A 7,500-nucleotide genomic window follows, 5' to 3' on the forward strand; every position below is an offset into this window, starting at 1 on the left:
AGTCTATGCTAGCAGGAAAAGGCCTTCAAGCACTGGTATATTGATTTGATTTACTAACAAGGCCTACTAAGACATAGATGGCCTACACATCCCTACTTGCTCGCTTGTAAAGCCCATACAGAAGGTAGTTATGGAAAGCCGGATTTAGATTGAGTTTAAAAGCCTTCTTCCTCCGATCAGGCTGAGGGGACAGAAGCTTAGACGTCAGGATATTGAGAAGAGCCAGAGAGGCTAGCTTATATTGAGATCTTGTAGGCAAGCTAGAAGTCTTGACGCCTAAGTGACCGGGCACTTCAGCAGCCTAACTGGAAGAAGAAAAGCCATTGAATCCATTCAAAATCCTAGCAAAATATCTTCTGAAACCGTCTTAAGAACGTACTAAACCAAGGGCGGGAACATACGGAGGAGAGTGAAGGAGTTTCATTGCAGGTAAGAATATCCTTAAACCCACCCTTCGACTTCGATCGGCCTAAGAAGGAGGATCGTGGTCTTATTATCCTCCCGTCTCTGGAACAATAGGAGGGCTACGCCCCTTTAGCTACCTGGGTGAGTGCCTCTTGGAATATTCGACTTAACTCCGAAATCCCTCAACTCAGGAACTGACGGTTGGCTTGAAGAAAGACCTTCCAGGAGCTCTACATCACCCTATATATGGGATTGATTGAGCCGGCATTCATGCTAATTCAATGTGGGCATTCCTACGAACATACCATACATGGAGCCAATGTAAAGCCGGGTGCGAAAAGTTTAGTTCATTTGGCGCTTTTGAGAGTAAGCAAATGAAGATCTCGAGTTAGGCGCTTGAGATGCGACTGAACTAAGACCTGTACGTGTACGGTCTGGTTTCAGTGCACGTGTGGAAGGCAACTCTGTTTAGCCAGCAAGCATAGGAAAGTTGTCCCTGAGTCCATGTCGTGATAATAGAGCAAAGCCTTAATGCCGAACTTGGTAAACGAACAAAAACAACTAAGAGGTCCCTTCCCTCCTTTGCTTGCTTGGATCAGGATGTAAGGCCTAGCCTGGGATACTTCCGACGCACAGTTCAGCTAATTCCCAAAAGAGAAACTTGCGCTTATTCATATATAAGGAGGAAGTCCTATTGACGTATAGAAAGTACTAGGCTTTCATCCTCGCGGCCTAAGGGCCGAGTCCTACTCCTCAACTGGTACACAACCCATTACGTTAGTTAAGTTAGGACTTTCTCATCGTAACTCGTGGAACTTCTTCGCAATGGCTCCGTTCCATGCCTCATTTCAAAGGAAACCTCAAAATGGCTCTATTTCATTATATTCCACCCATATCAAAATTTCACTCATTTTAGATCCCCCCTCTTTGGTGTCAGTGAGATAAGAGATGTCGTTTCTAGTCTATCTCTTTCTATTTCTATATAGAAATATGGAAGGTTGAAAAATCATTATATAAATATATGGATTGAAAATTAGATAATAATCCGGAGATTGCAATAGATAATAAAAAACAGAAGATAATAAAAAATAGAGGTTTGCGATGATTTTTTAATCTTTTATACTGGATAATCTAGTATACTTATGTATGAAGATAATGAATTCGGTCGTTGTGGTCAGACTCTATTATGGATTTCTGAGCACATTCTCCATAGGGCCCTCTTATCTCTTCCTTCTTCGAGCTCGGATTATGCAAGAAGGGACCGAGAAGAAACTATCAGCAACAGCTGGGTTTATTACGGGACAGCTCATCATGTTCATATCGATCTATTATGCGCCTTTGCATCTAGCATTGGGTAGACCTCATATAATAACTGTCATACTAAGGCAAGCTCTTGAAATTAAACCCAAACAACGGGAAAGTTATCATTTTGAAACCTGCGAGCTCTAGAGCAAGCAAATAAGAAAGCTAGAGATAGGGGGTGCGGAAATAGCAAGAATAAAATGAATAGGCTCTTGTCAATAGGTTGTTTGGCAGCTTTACGCGAATCCACACTAGCTAACTTTACACAGAAGGACCACCACCATTGATACATTGATAGTGGATTAAGTGGCATTGTATATTTATGCCCAAGTGCGGAGAAACTTAAGTAAGGGTATCCTATTGCCGGCTACCATAGTTTTTTGGGAAGAAGCCCATGTCTAGAGCTATGCCACTTTATAATCCCCACCAACTGGGGCAGCGTTTCCGCCACCTTAATTATTATATGAGACGGCTTGGACCACCTTTTCTGGATCGCGAGACAATGGAAGCAAAGGTTGAGAAATCCATTCGTTTAGCTAATAAGAAAATCTTAGTTAGATAAATTAAAGAGGGACAACAAAATCTTGACTAGCATATCTGCCTCATCATCCTTCTAATACATCTGACGACGGATAACAAATTGGATTGGATAATACGAGGGAAACCAGACCGGGTCAAAGAGACCGGAACTGGTAAGCGATCGTGAGGTCGCCGATCACCTCCATAGGCAATCTGAAGAGAGATTGCACATTGCTTCAGATACAAAGCAAGGAACAAACCCCTGACTTCCTATACAAATGCTTAACAGCCTTCGCATACAAGTAGACGGCTATGCACGACTCCTTGGTAAGATGAAGAAGGAATGGCGTGGCGAAAGAGCTACCTGGAAGCTAGTTACGGTTGTGCAAAGAATATGAAGGAAACTTGTACCCTATTAGTTCAGTCAGTCAGTTACAAGTGAGAAGAAGGATATCAGGTTCCAAAGACTCATCACAAATATCGTAGGTGATATCCGAAACCGCTGATGTTAGGATTAAGGAAGTAGACTAGAATCTCGGAACCAAGCTCAACGCGGCATGTTCCGGTATTGCCAATACAGTCTTGTCCAGTAACCCTGGATGTATGATTCTAGTCGAAAGCCCTAATCCATTAATCACAAAAGAAGCGCATCAGTACAAGAAAAGAAGGCTTATATGGATCCTGCAAGTGGCTCTCCATACTACAGAGGTAGCTTGGGAGCACATGCCTATCTGTGTACTGTTCTATTCTAAAAAGAAATCATAAGAGAAGCAAAATAGAAGGTTTGAAGACGCTCGACCAGAAGGGGGAAGTAGTACGCCCGGTTCACCAGGTTCTACCACTGCAGGGCCCAATCATACTCCAAATAAGAGTTTGATCCTGGCTCAGAAGGAACGCTAGCTATATGCTTAACACATGCAAGTCAAACGTTGTTTTTGGGGAGCTGGGCAGAAGGAAAAGAGGCTCCTAGCGTGAAGGTAGCTTGTCTCGCCCAGGTCTTTCTGGTATGAAAAGATTCCTCAGAGGCTAGGGGTGAAAACTATTAAAGGTGTCTAATCGTATAAATAAAACTGACAAGAACTGGACTTATTTACCTCGGGGTTACTTTTCGAGGCGGTAAGGAAGCGTAGCAGCATCGAGGGAGTCCTATTAAACCTCTATTCCATCAGGCACACTAAAAGCTGGTCTTTAAGAAACCAACCTGAAAGTAGGAAACTTTCCTTGGGATTATATATCATCATAGGCCAGCCAGGAGAAAAACCGCTTTCTTTCCAAAGAGATTCATGAGTTCCAACTCTTCCATATAGCCGTCTTGATGAGGGCAAGACTAAAATACGGAATAAGGAAAGCAATGGCATCGATTAGAAAGAACATTCTAGATGGAAAGATATGTCTTGTGACCGACTAGCCTTTCTTTTTTAAATATATGATCTTTTTTCCGCTGTCTTTTTAGGCTCTTAATGTTTATATATATATTTTATGGTCCTTCCATTAACCACTCCTTGCTCCCACACTAGAAGCTACTACCCCTTCGGACCTTGTTGCTTAGTCCGTTCGTGTGGTACCTTTGACTCTTTCTGGTGCTGCGCTGCTTAAAACTAGGGTCCGTGAAGGTAAGGATTGCTTTCAATCAAAGGTAATGGACAGTCAGGAGGGTGTTGAACCTTTCATGGTCTGGGTTTGTTTGCTTCTGCCCTTTCGATTGCGGATGCGAGAACAAACATAAGTATCACAGCTCCTTCTCGAGCAGTAAGAGCTCCCTCATCCTATTCTTTGCCTAATATACCCGCTCTTCAAGAGTTAACTCTTTTGTGCATTGGTGTATTTTTACTATGGATTCAATTCCTTCAATGTGAACAAAATAGGATTGGATTAATGGACAGAATCCTTTCGACATGGTCTTCTCTCTCTTTCCTATTGCTATTGGGATCCCTTTCATATTCATATTCAATAAATAGATTGCCTCTATCCATTTTTCCCTCTCTACTTCAAATGGTTGGTTTGCACTTAAGTGCCTTAAGTAGCCCTCGAGGAGTCCGTTTATTCTCTCCATCTGAGCTTTCAAAGATATACCGACAGTAGGTATCTGATGGTTTTCAGCCGAATCGAGCTACATTCTATTCTGGTTGGGAAAGTGGCGAAAGTTCCATTCATCCGGGATTACAATCTCCATCAGCCAATGCAGAAGACGGGAATGTAGGTGACAATAAGATAGATGTGTCTGGCCGTAGTGTGCACTAAGTCGACAGTTTCTTTGTCGAAATGAGGAATCGGAATCCCTTCATTTAGTAGCTTTAAAAGGAAGTCAGGTTTTGCATTCTATAGAATGCCCAGAATCGGTTGTGAAAGAATGGCTTTTGTTCCAATCATCCGCTGCGCCCAATAGTTCCTTTTCATCGTCTGCGAGACTTTTAGTTAAATGAAAGGGTCCAAAAAGAGCTCGAAAGGAGCCAGGTGGGGGAGAAAGCGGCCGTTGCACTGATAGGAGTGTAATCTAATTGAATCTATCTATCTTTCCTGTCCTTGAGGAACAGGTTAAAGAGCTTAGGCAAGACTTGGCCCCTATTTGAAGTAGACCTAACTCGCTCTTTGGCTCGCTCCTTGCTTTTGTTCAATTATAAATAAGAAAAATAAATTAGATATTCGAATATCTAATAGTGTGATAGAGATGGTGATAGACTAGACTATCCCCTATCCGGATAGATATGTCCCTATGAGCGACTACGCCGATCTTTATATGTTTTGGCCACGTCCGTTTCCGCTCCGAAGAGGAAGGTTTGGATCTTTCAATCTTATGTCGTGAGGGATGTGACCTATGTTAGGTCCATAAAATATCACCGCTTTTGGTGTTCTATGATTCACCTCCGAATAATGAGTAGGTAGCTGTATGAGCGGTAAGTCTATTAGCACGATGATTCTTCTTCGCCTTTATTTCAAAAATCTTTGCCCTATCTAAGCTATATAAAAATAGCCAACAAAAAAAGGTATGCGCTTGTCAATTCATTCTTGGTGTAATACGTAAATGATTGGTGTCATAATTTTTCACTGATCAGGTGTGGGCTTACAGGGCTAGGGCTCATCCGTGTAAGAATTAGGAATTCCTCTTCCAACTCGTCCCGGAATGGGCGTTATGGCAAAGAACAAGAAGAAAACTAAAGGAGGAATTTGTCCAATAGTAACAAAAGGTGCCTCCACTGGTTGACATCCGATCTTAAATACTTCCACCCTTGGGAATTGGTTGAATAAGCTCTAGAAGCTTCCCTAACCTATCGACACGAGACATCCAGACTAAAGGTTGGATACTCCAACCTAAGACTCACGACAGGCGGCTACCCCCCGGCCTCTTTCTCCTGGCTCTACCACCTGGAATATGAACTAACACCCATCCGGTACCATCGAGCTAGGAGACCAACCAATAGCCGCATCAAAAATGCCTATCCGAAATCAATTCATTATTTCAAGATAATAAATAATAAAAACCAAAGGAAAGAGGTCTTTTGGAGGAAAAAACATGGCAATTTTTCCTTTCTTTTGTTGAATAGAGAATATTTTTTTTTACTTCAAGCCTTGGACTTCGCGCGTGAGAACAGCGATTGAGGAACCAGCGCTTCGTCCCTTCGCATGGAATGCATGTTAAGTCAGTCAAGGGGGTCTTAGATCATGACGATTCTTAGAAAAGGGAAAAATATGATTTTTTCAGGACATATCTTAAAGTCCTAAAGGATTGAAAAGAAGAGTGAGCGACGAGTGGTTCAATCCGGAATGAAAGTGAGAGACCACTAGCGGAAAGAGTTTTCTAAAACACTAGGGTTTCTTGCATAAGATTTAGCGAGAAGTCCGACTAATCAAAGGAGTCTGAGCATCGGTTCGCTGCCCTAACCGTGCGATTTCAGGGCATCTTTTCATTTTCAAGTATTCATCTAAACTAAATGCTGGTGTCGGGTATCATCTCGATCCATTGGCAGCAGAAAAGAGTGATAGCTAGCTTAATTCTATAGGTTCAAAACTAGAGAAGTCTTCCTTCCAAGTAAGGATTGAAGATCATATGCTTACACAATCTCCCAAAAAAGAGGGTCTTTCCTAGCGACCTTACCCACACTTGGTAATTGAGGAGTCAAATCATTCTTTTTCTCTGATGCCTTAATCCTTTTAGTGTATCGGCATTTCAGTTGTAGCAGTTGTAGCTCTTCCTCTTCTCTTGTAGCTTGAGTGCTTGTTGTTGTTGTTTAACGTCTTTCGATTCAAAAGCAATCCTGCCAGCTAGTGTACCTCCTGACTGTCCGCTGCATTTGAAATGAAAAAAAATAGCAGTTCCTCATCTCCCGAAATTGGATAGGGGATTGGCCTTTCCTTATTACTTATTATAAAGTAGTTAGGAGGCCAAGTACGTTATCGAGGCATCTAAGACAATCAAAACAACCGCCCTAATGGCTTTTTTCACCCATGGGCAGCTAGTTGAGGCCAATCAACCCGAAAGGGAGGTCGAGAAGGAGGGTCGAGCACAAACCGTAGGCCAACAGTGGATGGACGACAACCAACCAGAACGGATGATCGATGAAGATTGTTTAGAACCTTCGGGGAGTTCTCCGCACAAAGGAAATATATGAAACTAAAGTCCGTTCCTTCCGTTACTAACTTTCACGTGGACAAACCGTCTCTTGCCAGAATAGGGGGTTACAGAAGTAGGCAAAGAATAGTAGCAGTCCGTCTTTCCTTCGATTGGAGATTGGCTTGGTAGTTCAGAGTAACCGAGGAGAGGTTGAGAAGAAGATAATGAATGGAATGGTCCGGCAGTCGCTATAGAATATCGACTTAGTCTTAGTTCAGCTAGTCTTATTAATTAGATCACCTGTGTGTGCCTTATAAAGAGAGGGAAGTCCGCCATCTTGTACTGATCCCCTTCGGCAACTCGGCCGGTGGAAATGGTTCTATTGAAAAAGGTCTTTCGGTTTCCTCTAAGTCAATACGTCCACTCAGAATGGTTACTGGACAAGACTGAGGTAGCCAGCAGCTTTATTGTTTTATTGTCTGGTCATAAAACCCACAAGCAGTTCTGGGTGGTCTTTCCACCTCAATATAACCATAGCAAACCTGGGAACTTCCTGCCAGTGTATCCCGTATCCCTTCCTGGGTGAGAATCCTTTGAACTATACTAAGCCCTTTCGAGAGCCCTCTTTAGGCCCTCGTCTTCTTAGTATCCTGTGCCTGTAAGAAACAGAAATCCCCAATTCAAACTCGGAGAAGGAGGCAAGTGGATTCCCCCTTTGGGGCTAC

The sequence above is a fragment of the Arachis ipaensis genome, chromosome B05, assembly GCF_000816755.2.
Source record: "Arachis ipaensis cultivar K30076 chromosome B05, Araip1.1, whole genome shotgun sequence".
Lineage (NCBI taxonomy): Eukaryota > Viridiplantae > Streptophyta > Magnoliopsida > Fabales > Fabaceae > Arachis > Arachis ipaensis.